At 39.7% G+C, this 16,306-nt stretch overlaps 1 pseudogene; it reads right to left on the reverse strand.

Annotated features, from left to right (window-relative positions):
- Positions 1–14,297: 14,297 nt before the first annotated feature.
- On the reverse strand, positions 14,298–15,063 carry LOC108408805 (small ribosomal subunit protein eS4-like; annotated as a pseudogene).
- Positions 15,064–16,306: the final 1,243 nt, after the last annotated feature.

A 16,306-nucleotide genomic window follows, 5' to 3' on the forward strand; every position in this document is an offset into this window, starting at 1 on the left:
CAACGTTAAATTGCAGAATTTCAGCCTTAAGCTGTGGTTTGGTGTTAAGCGACTTCTCTCTGTCTTTGTTCATTAGTTAAGAGGTGAAGAAAGGGGGTACAGGTGTACAGATGGTCAAGAAATATTACTTGAAGTTAAGTACACTGAAAGAGTGACACAGATCTTATTTGAGAGATATAACGAACAAACAGATGACCTTAATATCCTTAATGTGGTCTTAAATGACCACACTGAATGTATTTTACTGTTAAAACATTATTGTATATAGACACTGGATGTACTAGAAGCATTTGGTCTTGGCTTCAGTAATGTTATGCATCTTAGATGGCATGTGTAGGCTGACCTGGCCTCTCTTGTTAGGATCAAATTGTCTTGTAAAAGAGTATTCAAGTTCCCAAATACTGACTTAGCCATGCTTTCTTTTTTAAGGTTATTAGGAAGTCTTGGAATTGTTTTACTTTTCTATCTTTGAGTTGGTTCCTATAATATAATGAAATGTGACATAATAAGAGATGGCAAAGACAGGCTTTGTTCTAAGAATAAATGAGCTGTACACCTGTCTATCTTAGTGATTAAAGGAGTCAATAGCATTGTGCTTTGTGAATTTATGCAATATGTTATCTACCTAAATCTCTAGCCATTGAATGATTTTTTAAAAATAAATAGATCAGACAAGGCAGGCTATATAACCTTCAAATACTTCTGCTTGAAATCACTATAATTTAAGGGTTATGGAAATACAGTGAATTTATATTTAGAAATAGAGTAGGTTTAAAAAATTACTCAATTGGTGTAATTATTATACACTTACTCAAATGATCAAATGGATAATTTTTATTAAAAACTATGTTGTAAATACATTTGATGTTTCATTTTTAGGAAAGATAATTTTATGTGAATCTACTTTGGGCCCTTGTATTTGAAATAACAAAAAGAAATTCATGTGTGGTAGACTCAGCATTAAGGTAGTTCCATGATATGGATCCTGAGGCAAATGGTAGCATTATTCATTCTTATACGTCAGTAAAGATTCTATTTCCAGACCTAATGACATTTGCTAGTTTGGAAAATATTTTGACCTTAATATTAAAGAATACTACTTTTATTAAAAATCTCTTGGAGATTTGATGACATTCGCTGATTGCTGAGAGTCAAATACAGTGAGATACTCCCTTAGGCACTATGTCTGCGGGCTTTAAAGTTAGGCAGACCTGCCTTCAAATCTCAGATCTGCAATTAACTAGTGTGAGTTTGGGAAAGTTACTTAATTATTTGAGGTCTAGCATATAACTTCAAAGGATAATGTGAGCAAACAATAAGGTGTCCTGAGCATTTATCATGGTGTCTGGTACAGGAAATTTCCTCAATGAAAGGTAAATTTCCAAATGGGGTGGTGGAAGCTGTCAGGCCCACAGGAAGGTCTGGAACAGAATGGTTTCTGAGAGACCTTGCTACCTGTGTAACTGAAAATAGCCTATGATCCTAGCACAGTTTGCTTTTTCTATAAGCAAAAGACCTAGAATATGGGAAGGTTTCAGGAGAAAACCACCAGAGGGGCAGGCAAAGAGAGCAGCCTTAAGAGAAACTGAAGATGACTCTCTACAGAGAAAAATAAAAGGGATTTTGTGCACGTCTGTGTATATGTACCCACGTGTGCGCGAGTAGTGGGGAGAGGTTGCAGGGTGCAAAGCAAGCAGATTAAGGAATGAGAAATCAAGTTCCCTTCCTCCTTATAAAATCAGAATTCATTTTGTATGTGGTCAGGATATTGTTTTGTTTGTGTTTCTTCTTTAGTCAACATACTTTCAAACCATCTGGGAATTTTTGGAGACAAGGAAGCAAAGCATCCAGAAGGTGGCTGCAATGGCAAGACAGCCATTCCAGTGGCTGAGAAGGGGGCCAGGAAAGCTGAAAGGAGGGGTGATTTGTTTCCATCATGGTCCAACCAAGGCACATCAACTAGTATTAACATTTCATTATAAATATGTCCAATCCTAAATCTCTTACTGAATCTTAACTGCTAACATAGTCTGACCAACTTTAGACCAAGTAGAATCAGATTGGCTAGATGTTTTCTGGTCATGTAGAGCGTCACTCGACTGTCACAGTCAGTGCCCCTAAATGTTAAATGTCTTTATTTTCTGCTTTAGCATTAATTAATGAAACCTCCTTATCAGTCAAGGCCTGTAGCCTCTGGCTCCCAAGAAAGGCCTTTAGGTATGACCTTCACATTCCTTGAGGGTCAGAAATCAATAGAGTAAAACCTTAATTTACTCCACCTACTTGAAGTTGCTCATTAACCATTTCGCACAGCAGTGCTACAGCTTTATGCTTCCCTTCTCTAGAACTGATCCACGACAGAGTTGATCTTTTCCCCTGAACTAAGGTAATGACAGTGGAGAGGAAGGGCCAGGGACAGATGGGAGAGACACAACCGCTGTGCCTAGATTTGGTGATGATCAGAGAAGGGAAAGTGCAGTTGCGAGTGGAGTAAAGGATGACGCAGGTTTATGAAATGGGCGACCGAGTGGACTCTGGTGCCTTCATTAGTGCAGGAAACAAGAGGATGTCAGGAGTGTTGGGAGCAAACCTGTGGGCCTTTAGGCAGACTCGGTCACAAAAGCCTTAGGACAACAGCAACATTTGAGTAAAGTCTTTCCTGTAAAGTCAGCAACAATGAATCCATCCACGCGTTAGAAACAAGTTTTCCCCTATTACCAAGAAGCGCATTTAGTGAACTCCTGGGTTGGAGCTGGTGGTTGGGTTGCCTAGCAACATGTGCATTTCTAAGTTGGAGCTAGTGGTTAGGCTACCTCGCAGCATGTGCTTTTCCTGTCCTTTGTTAATCAAGAAACAACCTCTGCCCCAGGGGAAAGCCCCTCCCTTAAAACCTCCCTCCCAAGGGCCCCCACCCCCAAAATGGCGAACTCCCCGCTTCTCTTCCGGGTCCTCCGTTCCCGCCAGCGCCAACCAAGACCCAATCACCTCTCTACACCTTCCCGCCGGCGCCACCTAAGGTCCAATTATCTCCTGACCCACCCCTTACTTGCTACCTGTATAAATTGAGCCTGCAACCAATAAACTGTGGCAGCTTGATCAGACATCCTGTCTTGCTGGTCGTTCTTTGTGTCCCTTGCCCCATTCTTTTTTTTTTTTTTCAATTCTCTCCTCCAGGTCATCGACCCCTGTTGATAGTCCTGCAGGTCGGGACACAGGAGGATGCTAAGGAAGTGCCAGCCAAGTTCCTGCCCTGACGTGATGCATTTGAAGTGTCTCTGGGGAATTTATATGGCGCTATTGAGTAGATAGTTGTGTACCTGGACCTGGACCTGAAGAGATGCTGAAGCTGCCTTGCAAGTCTGAGCCTGAGAGGGTTGACAGCACCCAGAAGAATATACAGTGAGCAGAAAAGGTGCCTAGCTCAGAACTCTAGGAACGTCAACATTGGAAACACAAAAGGTAGAATCCGCAAATAAGGCTCCCCTGATAAGGAGCAGCCAAAAACGTACAAAGGGAACAAAATTTCTGGGAAAAAATAAACTGTGATCTGCAACAAATGATTCCTGGTAGTCCAATAACTAAGAACTGGAAAATGTCCATTAAATTAAAACAAAAGGAGGTTTTTGGTGCTTTAATGAGAGTAGTTTCAGGGGTGTGTTCACAGAGCTAGTGCAGACCTGAGATTTGAAGCCAGGTTTCTCTAACTTCAAAACCCACATACACAGTGTCTGAGAGGGAACATCTCATTGCATAGACTTTCAAAATCCATCAGCAAATGTCATCAGACCTCCAAGAGATTTCTGATAAAAGTAATATTCTTTAATATTAAGATGAAAATAGTTTCCAAACCAGTAAATATCATTAGGTCTGGAAATAGAATCTTTACTGATGTTTAAGATGAATAATGCTACTCTTTGCCTCAGGATCCATACCATAGAGCCATCTTAACTCTGAGTCTACTGCACACAAACTTCTTTTCGTTATTTCAAGCACAAGAGTCCACACCAGATTCACATAACGGTCTATCGCAGCAGGGAAAAGGACAGAGAGTGCTGAAGGAGTGAGTATACTGCCAGAAGAGATGGCACGTGAGCGGAGACCTGCCTGCGTGAGGGGCTAAGCCGTGGGCATATTCAGAGTCAGGCACTTCTGGCAGAGAGAATTTGAGTACAAAGGCCCTAAAATGGAAACGCATTTATCGAGTGGAAGACAAAGCAAGAAGGCTTATAGCCTTAAGGCTTAATTCTACAGCGGAACTGCTCAGAAGTCTCAAAAGATGTCACTTCTATTCTGTCGTTTTAGCCTTTTTCAATATTAAAAAAATTTATTTTGAAAAAGAAATTTCACACTGAAAAGGTTCAAATACAGTACAGAAGTTTATTTCCCTTTGAAATATTTGGGAGTAAGTAAATTGTTGACGTGGTCTCCAGTCTTTTAATGTGTATATTTTCCACAAATAAAAATTGGTCCCAGGGACAACATTTTGAGAAGACTATATGGGATTTTCTCACAAGTTTCATATCTGAATTCATTAAAGGTATCTAAAAGGAGCAATGTTCTGTACTTACAAGGGACTGTGTGAATAAAAAATACAATATATTAACATTAATATTTATCAAAACTTGGTAGCACAACTTACATTATACTGTTGAATGAATGAATGAACAAATTAAATACACTTCTTTCCTCAGAAAGATTTTATACCATACTTTTAGTTAAAGCAGTTGAATGTGAGTGCAATGTCCCTGATGTTCTAATTGTAATATCACATAATTCAGCCTTATTATTACTTTTAAATTGTTTTCATAAAGACTGTATCTCAGAGTGATGCTGTATTGTCTTAGTGGATTTTAATAATAAAACATTTGCTGTTTTTATTATTTTATTAGTTTACATAATCACTGGTATGAGCAAGATAGTAAATGCTAAAACTGTGTTGCTGAAGCTTTGTCTAAGAATTTATTAAAAGTAAGAAAGACTTAAAAAAACATAATTTTATTAGCAACTCATAAGTCATTTACAAAGTATTGTTTGAAGATAGGGTTCAATGTTCTGCATATCTACAAGTGTCTTAATATTGCTCCTAGATGATTAAATGTGTTTATATTATTTATTTTCCACATGCAGGTTTAATTCAATTTTTAATTTTGTGTTTTCTTTTACAAAAATGAATCAGCATTAATGAAATATAGGTAGCTCTTATATGCAAAACTGGCTATGTAATTGTCCAAGTAACCTACTCCTAGTTAAATAAATTAGAAATAATGCATTTCATGTGAGCATCTCATTGTAATATCAAACCTCTATCTCATAAGAGAAGCAGTTTCTCCATCGTCTTGGTTGCTGACACGGGCATTCAGACATTATTCTCAGTGAGATCTGTAATGATAGCTGTGACATTTCCTGTTGCTGAAATAGTTGTATTTAATTTATCTAATAATATCCACAATCTTGAGTCATTTAGGCTCAAAGCATTCATTTTTAGGTCATGATTCCCTAGAGCTGGCTCCTTGAAGTAATCTCCACAGTTTTGGTTGTTTCTACCAAGTGATACCAATACATGGTAGGATTCACAAGCTAGGCATGTCCGAGTACTCCATCTGGGCATGACTGGGTTAGATAGGGTGCCTCTTTCATAAAACCGTGTGTTATTACCACATATGTTGATGCCAGGAGAAGAAAGAAGGAAAAATGAACAAATAGGACATGATAATACAAGGCAAAAAACCAAGAAAATAATTTATTAGTAATGGTTCTCTTGTCTGATTTTCACTGATTATAGCTCCTTACACCGTCTGATGAGTCTTTGTGCTGGCCGTGAATATAGGCAATCCTTCTCTTTTTTATTAAGGTATCATTGATATACACTCTTATGAGGGTTTCACATGAAAAACATTGTGGTTACTACATTCACCCGTATTATCAAGTTTCCCCCACCATACCCCATTGAAGTCACTGTCCGTCAGTGTAGGCAATTATTCTTAAGAGATGAGTGACTTTGAAGGAGTGATGATGTTTCTTCAAAATACCTCCAGTTGCCTACATGATGAGTGTAATTTAGTTCAATGATGCCTCACTATGATACCTGATACTTGTTCATCTTTCTTGCAAATCTCTGATAAGAAGAGTACATCTAACTCCTCCTTAAATATAACTGAAGAAATTCCATCATTACAGTATTTGCCGTGTTTCTTAGGTATTTGATTTGTCTGCAAAAAATACATGAACTTTTTCTGGATGGTTTTTAATGACTTCCTATTTTGTGGAATAAAATAGGAGTGTCTTCCTCTAGTGATGACGCAGGTACTGAACCCTTCTTGGTAACCAGTCTGTACTGATCACATTAGTCTGCTGCCTCTTAGGGGTTGTTTGGGGGCAATGCAACAGGACTGGCATTATTTTCCTTATTCTTGTGCAATGCTTCTTGAATATTCTGTGACTTCAAGATATCTTGCACTAGAGTTGTATAGAAATGGCTTGTACCCCTTAGGCAGGTATCATAGTAGTTAATAGTAAGGACTCTGGAGTCATAAGTCCCTGGCTTTGAACCCTAGCTCAACCACTTAACCACTTAACAACTGATTTGGGGCAAGTTGTATATTCTCTTTGGGTCTCAGTTTCTTTCTTGTAAAACGTTGAAAACAATAATAGTACCCTACCACCTGCTATGAGGTTTAAAGGATTTTGAACAATTCCTGGCACAGAGTAACTACTAAATAAATACTAACTGTATTATTTTATACTGTATGTTATATCCTACAATAAGTTCTAAATAGTATAAAGTCAGTAAATACTGAATGTTATTTGTGTTGAGTGCACTGGTACCAAACAAAATGCTTTCTAGATCTGTGCTCATGATGTTGGCATAGAAGCTGTGCATTAATCTTTCCCTATCTCTTCCTCTTGTTTCTAATTCATGTCCCAATTTTCATAGGGTGTTTTAAACCTTGTTTAAAGGCAGTCTTGTGAGTATGCCATACTCATATCTGACTCACCAGCATTACTGGAATGGATTCATGCCAATGAACATGCATCTCCATCTCTCTATCTTTTTTTTTTATTAAAGTATCATTGATATATAGTCTTATGCTGATTTCAGATATACAACACAGTGATTCAACAGTGACCCATATTATTAAATCCTCATCCCCTCTAGTGTGTTTACTATCTGTCATCATAGTAAGATGTTACAGAATCATTTACTGTATTCCCCATGACCGACTTGTATTTTGATGGATCTCTTTATCTTGACCAGAGGGTTAAGTCTTATACTATCTTCTAATGTTAGCAAGCCAACCTAAAGCCTGGAAATAATGCTTGGTGCAACTCCTAATAGTTGTCTGTGTAACCCTCTCACATAAATCAGGTTTCCAATTCCAAGGGCTTAAAGAAGAGTGAATATTTTAAAATATAAAGATGTTGAATGCAGCAACTATGAATTTATTTATCATCATCACAAAACATTTTAACTTCGTAGTAACCAAACAATATTCATGAAATGATCTAGGTCTATTTCTGGGAACAAAAGTTTCTAATCTGTTTTGAGATACAACTTTTGTTATATTTTTATGTCATGGAATGCTATTGCTGTATGTTTATTTCAGAAATTTAGTGATAAATCTAAATTAATTTAGTTTCAAGAATTCTATGGTAGCTCTTGGGGTTCACAACCTACATATCAAAATGAACCTTGGGAATCACTAACCAGTTTATTGATCACCATTCACACTTGTTGTCAAAAACGGAAATAAATGCATCATCTATGCTATCATCCATAGATTTCATTCATCTCTAGATTCAGCCAGAGATATCAAACAGCAACTTGAAATACAAAAAGACTTTTTTTTGTTGTTGTAAGGCAAAGAATCAGCACAGAAGTAATTCAGAGAAAAAGCATGAGATTAAACACTGATACTTTCTATAGTCAAGACTCGTTGTCATTACAAGTCACAAAAATGCTTGTTCAGACTGTAGTTAAAAGAACGTATTCCTGAATAGGCTGAGACTGATAACATGGAGGGAGAAGGATGACGAAAGGGAATTTGGTCACTGGAAGAATCAGTGGGACTAGAATGACTGACCTGGTACTAAGGCCCTTCAGTTTAAAGGATAAACAAAAGTATTTTTTTTCTGCCTTCATAAATCGTGCCTGAGCTCTTCAAGCCAGATTCTCTAACTAGGGCAGAGAAGAGGTCAGCCTGACATAAACCCACAGACAGGAGGCCCCTGCAGATTTATGTAGGTTTGAGAATACTCTGTTTTCTCTATCTTTCCTTCTTTTTCTCCAAACTTTCATTGGAATGCCATAGGGATTTCTGGGTCTGTCCCAGGAGTGAGGCAGGCAACTTCTAAGCTTAATATGACAAAATCAAGTCCAGGTCTATTAACTAATGATCAGAATTTACATCAGAATTTTGCCACTCTGGCTGTTCTTGTGTGGATTGAGCACATATAATCGATGTATTTCTCCCGTCATTCCACTGCACTAAGCAAATAACAGGTCTACTTTTCTTAAATTTCTAGCTAAGTTGAAATCAGTCTCACTTATAATTAATAAATGTTTACTGAATGATACTGTGCTCTTGCGCGTGTGTATCTGCTTTTGTCTTTGTGTATGTGAAAAGAAACCATAAGAGGTTGATCCCGTAAATATTTTACACTCTATTAAGGGAGCTGAGCCTTGCACCTTGTCTCTCTAACACAGGCCTCGATGCTATAAAATCTTAACTGGGCCATGAAGATGTATAGTGGAAGGAGACTTAAGGTGGTCTAGATCAAGGAAAGTATATGCCAAGGTGTAGAGGCAATGAGGTTTGGATGTTTATTGGAAATAATTCACTCATTTATTCATTCCACAAATATTTACAAAGTACCACTATGTAAAAAACACTTTCATAGATCCTTGGAGATTCAGCACTAAAAAGGAAATATCCATGCCCTTATGACAATTAACATTCTGGGGCAAGGGACAGACAGTAAACAAATCAATTAGGTGCTTTCAGGTAGTGGTAAATATTATGAAGAGAACAAAGCAAAGCAATAGAGAGCACGAGTGCAGTAGAAAACATTAGATTGCATAATCAAGGAGGAGTTCAGTTTGATTGGAGAGTAGAGCTTGTGGTGGGACTGTGAAATAGAAAATTAGAAGGTCTGTATTGGGGAATCTATGAAACACCTTGAATGTCAGACCAGGTGAGCTCTGGGTGTTTGTAGAAACGCTAACTGCTTTAATTCTCAAGGAAGTGAGATCTGGTGCTCACTTACCTGACCAATGGTTGTTTCCAGAACCACGAATAGAGGCACACTTGTAGCGATACTTTACAGCTAAGTGGAAATGGTCATTCTATATTTGAGCACTGTTACAGCTTGAGTTATTTAACTTTATTCAATTTCTAAATGCACAAGAGGCTAATGTTGACAAGTTCATCCAGGGATCTTTAAGAATTTTTCTGAGCTCATATTTTAAAATCGCATTTAACTTCAGCTTATTGTTTTCCTGAGTTTCTTCAAAATTACCTCTCACGTAAGTCTATCTACACAGAAATCTACAAGGTTCAACCACTCTTTAGTTGTTTTTGTAAAAAAGACCAAATACAATATTGAGAAATAAATGTGTCATTTCTTTATTTCTATACCTAAAAAAAAAGCTCCGTTAAAACGGATTTATTTCACACATTCCAGTATATGATTTTTCCTTCAATGCAAATACAGAATATTTTAGCTCAAAGGAAAATTTTTTTCCAGTTTTATTGAGAAATCACTGTATATGCGTAAGACACACAGCATGATGGTTTGATTAACGTGTATTGTGAAATGCTAAGTGCAACAGGTTCAGCTAACATTCAACTTCTCATATAGATACAATAAAAAGAAAGAAAAGAAGAAAAAAGGAAAATTTCTCCTTGTGATGAGGACTCCTAGGATTTACTTTTAACACTTCCATATATACCAGAATGCTTTCTTAGCTGTAGTCATCATGTTGTACCTTATACCACTAGTACTTTTTATAACAGGAAACTTGTTACCTTTTGATCACCTTCCTCCAATTTCCCCTCCGCCCACCTTCTGCCTCTAGTAACCACAAGTCTGATCTCTTTTTCTATGAATTTAAAATGTTTTACTTTTTTCTTTTTCCAGATTCCATATAGGAGATCTGTGTTTTCTTGTAGTTCATTCATTTTCCTTAAGAGGATTTTCCTGAATTCTTCATCTCACAGTTCACAGATCTCCATTTCTATAGGGCTGGTTTTTGGACCTTCATTGGTTTCCTTTGGTGTTATCCTAGTTACCTGATTTTTCCTGATTCTTACTTCCTAATGTTGGTATCTGACACATTTGAGAATCAGGCTCCTCTTCCAGATTTTTCAGGTTTGCTTGGCAGAGACAGTTTTTAACCAGTCAACTTAGTTTGGGCTCCTGGGTGTGTCTGCCGGACAAATGGGGCCTACTCCTATGGTCTAATTTTGGGTAAGGCAACTGTTCAAGCTCTGAGGATGGCAGTTGGAGGATGTGCCACTGGCTGAGAACAGCTGGCCAGGACTGCTGGCTTGGTGCCCTACCCACATGAGGTTGTAGGATGGGTTCCACACACATGGCCGGATTTTCTGGTCAGGCTTACTAGATGCTCAGGACTGGGTACGACACTAAGTAGTCAATGGGCTATGAATGATCTCCTCTGCCCTGGCAGGGCAGCAGGATGGGATTCAAGCCTGTTGTTTATTGGAAATAATTCACTCATTTATTCATTCCACAAATATTTACAAAGTACCACTATGTAAAAAACACTTTCATAGACCCTTGGAGATTCCAGCTCATTGTCTGGAGATATAAATCAGGCCAGGGTGTGCACTGAATTCCCTGGTCAGGTGAAGCCACTTGTTTTGCTCTGCAGATGAAGGAAGTGCTGTTTAAAGTGCCACTGTGCACAGGGCTATTGAATGGGCTGTGCAGCTTCTCCTGTGCTCTGGTTAGGTTCCCTGGACATACAGGCCAAAACTTTATTCAATGATAAGTGGGCCTAAAACTAGATTCCCTGCCTGGGAGAAGTGGGAGAAGCAGCTCTAAAGCCAATACATCTTGGTTTGCTGGCTTAGCTCAGACTGACTGCACCCCACATCCCCTGACTGAACAGGGCCTCTGGCTTTGCTCTGCTAACTATTGGCCTGCCTGTGCCTCTTGGCTGGAGTACAGCTGAGCCACATAACCTCCAGGAGTCACTGCCAGCCCTTCTGGTCAGATGAGGCCAGAAGATACTCTCCACAGTGGGTGGGGCTGTGATTCAGCTCCTGGCCTAGGCAGAGGGGGAGGCATCACTCCAGGCTATTCTCAGTTTCCCAAACAAGCTTTTAGGTTGGCAGGGGCCAGGAGCTACCCTCTGCCTCAGCATGCATTAATCCCTCTGTTTGTGTGTAACATGGGAATGCTTCATGCCTGGTATTGACTCTACCCTGAGGGTGATTGGCTCTGCCTGCCTGCCTCTTGGCTTAGGTGCTACTGGACCTCACTGCTCCTAGGAGTTGCTGCCAGCCCTTCTGGTTAGATGGGCCAGAAGACACTCTTCCCAGAGGGTGGGGTTATGATTCAGCTCCTCACCCGGTTGTGGGCAACCTGGGCTTGAAGGCTGGCATAATTCATTTGAGGCTCCAAATCAGGCCATTGTGCACCCCAGCAAATTCCCTGGTCAGAATGTGCCCCTGACTTGGTTTTGCAGATGATCAAAGCTGCTCAGTTGGGATTACTGCTTGGGCACAGCGGGTCTGAACTCATTTCAACAAGGTCCACATGCTGGGTGCTGCAGTGCTGCCCCTTCTCCATCACAGTCAGATTCCTGGGGCTTGAGCCCCGCAGGTTTCCCTGCGACACTCGTGGTGCGAGACCAGAGTAGGAGGTCCCACAAAGCAGACCACAGTGGTGGGGGGAAGCTGCTCACGCCCTTTCCCTCTGGAGGAGCTGGAGACTCAGGGGAGACCTCAGTGCTGCTGCACGGGCCTGGGGAGGCCAATGCAACCACCTGCAGCTGTGGCTTTCACCCTTCCAGTGCAGTCTGTCTTGGTCTCTTCGGTGTCTCACCCACATTCAAGTACCTTTTCAGCGATGTCATGTTCTTGAATTATTATTGTTCCTTTTGTGAGGAAGAGTGAAGTCAGGATCAGTCTTTGGTGATGTCACCATCTTGGTGATGTCACTGCAAGGAGAATTTTTAGAGATAGTTTTGGCATGTGAGCTGTGGTGGGAACTTGTTACCTTAATCAATGATTATTTTTTCTTCATGCAAACAGTATTAATTGAACATTATTAGCCTTGCTATACTTTTAAACATCTGAACTTCCCTTAGAATATCATACAGTTCATATGGTTTATAAGATAATTATCAGGAATATGACTAGGAGAAGAAAATAATTTTCACAAACTAAGCTGATTGACAACACAGAAATAGGCGATTTCTAAATCATTTGCTGACAATGTGTTAGGAACCAAAAGCCTGAGAATGGAATGTGGGAATGGTTGTGGATCATATTAAGGATTAGAAAAAAGGGGAAGACATGAAGATAAGGGAAATGGGATGGGACGGGGTTGTTTCAATGTCAAACAGGGCACTCCATTAATGAAATCAAGCCTCAGTGGCACATATGCTAATTTTGCCAGTTTTACAGAAAATCGCTTATTAAACTGGACATTAAAGTATAAGAAAGAAAAAAGTTATCATTGTCTTTTATAAAATTATATAGGACACTCTTAAAAAGCAATAGGTTAGGTTAATTTTAAGGTTGCAAGCATAGATTGAGCCTAGCCCCCAAGTTATTGTGCTGAGTTATTATCCTTCTTAATTTCATTTAATTTACAGAATGTTTTTTCAAGATTTTTGTGACTGGTTGCTGGATGGTGGGAGATATAGCACAGCAGCATTTATGGTGACCAGGGCTTAGGGGCTGGTTGCCAGGTAAGCAGTAAAGAGTCAGATAAAAAGGGAAGATAGGAATTGTATGTGTAGTACTCAACTTGGGCCACCACAACAAAATGCTACAGCTTGGTAGCTTAAGCAACAGATTTTACTTTGTTCACAGTTCTGGAGGCTAGAAGTCTAGATTAAGATCATGGTTCTAGCTTGTTTGGTTTCTGCTGAGAACCGTCTTCCTGGCTGCCTTCCTGCTCTGTCCTCACATAGCCCGCCCTTGGTGCAGGAAGGAGGGTACGAAGGAAGGTGAGAAGAAGAGAGCCTGCCATTTCTCTGGTGTCTGTTCTTGTAAGGACACTAATCTTATTAGATCAGGGCCCCACCCTGATTACCTCATTTTACCTTAATTACTTCTTTAGAGGTCCCCATCTCCAAATACAGCTTCCCTGGTGGTTACGGCTTCAACAAATGAATTTGGGGGAGAGGCACAAACATTTAGTCCATAAAGTATAGAAAAGGGGATGAGGCTTCTAACCGATTAAGAAAATAGAGAAGTTTTACTACAACTGAACAATAAACTGGCCTCAGAGTTCCCTGGCAAAGAAGGCAAAAGGGAAACATAATAGGCAGTGTGAATTTAAGTCAGTGGTAATCTCTTCAACATCTTAAGCTTCATTTTCTCTTACTGTGTGATTTTGTTTGTTAAGCATTTTCAGATATGGGCCAGTAAGGGCAGAAGATGGAGAGGGATGTATTTTGGGGGCTAGAATGTCTGCTGCACTTCATATCACACACTGTAGGCTTTTTTTCCTGTATAGAAGGCTGATTTTAAATGTTGTTTCTATGCCCTGGAGCCTGGATGAAAGGTGTTGGAAAGTACAAGTTCTGGACTGGGGCTGGGTTTATTTCCACGAGAATTAAAGATTGGGCTCTTTGAGCTGCCAATGGCATATGCAGGAATAAAAGAAAACAAGTGGAAAAGCCACAGATCCTGCAGACAGATTGTTTCAAATCTGAGGGTGATCTGTAAACCCCATTGCTGGCTCAAGTTAAGAACATATTTTTTTTACCAAAAGTGCTAAAGAAGATCACTTATGTAATTCTTATGCATTCAAGTGAATTTAGAGTGATTTTATCCTGAAATTACCAGTACCTATGGGATAACTGGAGGTGGCTTATTGGTCACAAAATAAAGTTGGTATTCTTATTTTAGATGGTCAATATAATGTACACGGTGCAAAGGGTCACAAAATCATTTGAATGATGACTGCATTAAATAATATTTAGTTCTTAAATAGTTTGTGCTAGCTGAATTTTTTAAAAAATCATGCCATACTATATTTGACTAAATACAAAGACCTTTCCCCAGTCACGCCCCCTAGAGCTCATTTCACCTAGTGCTCTATTCAGCGGTCAGTCTCTTGTTTCTCTCTTCAGCAGTGGTGAGGGGGTGAGGTAGATTCCTTTTCCTTGGGGAAGAGAAATCCATGGTTTGTTGCCTGTGTTTATGATGAATATGCTAGAAAGCTGTGTGGCAAAGCTGTTGTATTTGTCATTTCCACATGAACCACATCAAAAAAACTAGGACGTGTCTCTTGGCTGGTGATCACACCAGTTCTTCCCAAGTTAACACCTCTGGTTACCAGTGTCAAACTTGATGACACTGGTCATCTTGTTAGTCTCCAGACCAGTCTGAATGGTGGCATTCTCCTTGGTGAAGGGATCCGCGTAGTACTTGGTGTGAGCATCATGGGCCACCAGGTGAGGGGTTCCTCTTGTACCCGCCGAGGTCTTTCTCACTTTGCATGGCTTGTACCTGGCTTCCTCAGGTGCACTATGATGAGCAACAAACTGAGTCTTGGAGTCATAGGTGAGGTGGAAATTCTCTCTGTTCTTGTCAACATGGATGACATCTGTTAAACCAGCAGGGTAGGTTATATCCATTCATACCTTGTCATCAATATTAATGACTGCTCTTGCAGATCATCTTTCATTCATCTCCCGTCAGAGCATACTTAACTTTGTTCCTTGAACACGATGAGGGGGAGATATTCTCTTGGCTTGTGGGGACTGGCAGATGGTAGCAAACACCTGGCCAGTTTATTGGCATCACATCTGTCCTCTGGAGTAGCTGCATGCTTCCCATCCTTCTTGGGACCACGAGCCATGGCTGTGCCAGTCACGGAAAGAGCATTCAACAGTTCCTTTTAGCTTGCCTAAATTTTGCTTGCATTCAGCTTGGTTCTTAAGTCTACTTTGTTTTGTCAAAATGGTAAAAAAGGAAAGAAAGAATTCCTGATGATTCATACCCTTTAAAAAGGGCAAATTCAAGAATATCAGTGTCTAAAATCATACCCAGAAAAACAAGTATAATGGAAATGCAAAAATGTTATTCCTTCATTTATCCTTTTGTTCATTCATAACTTGACCAACTTTTCTCCAGGACTTTCTACATGCCAGGATATTTGTTAGGCTCTGGAAAAAATGTGGTCTCTTAAATTTTCATGCTATTAAAATGCAGTATTGTATGATAGCTGCCATCCTAGAGATATGCACGTGTTAGTGGAACACCTGTGAGTGTCACCTTTCTTAGATGAGACATCTGGGTTGGTTTCTGGAGAAAGTGGCACATAAGCTGAAAAAGGAATAGGAACCAGCCATGGAAAGGGAAGGGAGTTCCAGAGGTGACATTATATGCATGAGAGTAGCTGTTTGAGAGACAGAGAGGCAGAATTGAATGATAACTTAGTGATACTTGGCACAGTGAAATATAGCGTGAGAGTAGGCTGAGGCAAGAGGGAGGTTTAGGCTAGAATTTTGCACGCGCTGCTAATTTGCCACTTTCTTCTAAAAGCTCTCCCTGAAGCCTTTGAAGGATTTTAACCATCGGATTGGTGTGATCAGACCTGGGTTTTTGAATGACAGTCCCAGTAGGACTGTGGCAAATGCCTTGAGGGTGGGGTGTGAGAACTGTGTTCTGGGTTCCAGTTAGAAACTATTCCAGTAATCTAGACAAGAATTGATGAGGTCCTGAACTAGACAGTTAACTATTTCCCAAAGACATAAAAACAAATCTCTTAAACAATCCGGGGCCAGATGCTTTAAATAGTTTTTCAGAGGAAAGCAGACAATATCTGCTTGCACACAGGGCTAGTTAATTTCTTTGTTTCTCATTAAAAAAAAAAAAATCCATCAATGCAATGTCAATGCCATATGATATTTTAGAACTCCTTGAGAAAAACAACAGATAAGCAGACGTTAAATCATACCTGCTTACAAATAGTCTACTCCTTTTTCAGGCAACCCTATGCAGATTAATCAGAACCACACTCATGAATTTTAATCGTAACATATGTTCTGTCATCTGCCAACGTATTTTCAAGCCCATGCAGGTCCATATGACCATATGCC

This window comes from Manis javanica, chromosome 11, assembly GCF_040802235.1.
Source record: "Manis javanica isolate MJ-LG chromosome 11, MJ_LKY, whole genome shotgun sequence".
Classification (NCBI taxonomy): Eukaryota; Metazoa; Chordata; class Mammalia; order Pholidota; family Manidae; genus Manis; species Manis javanica.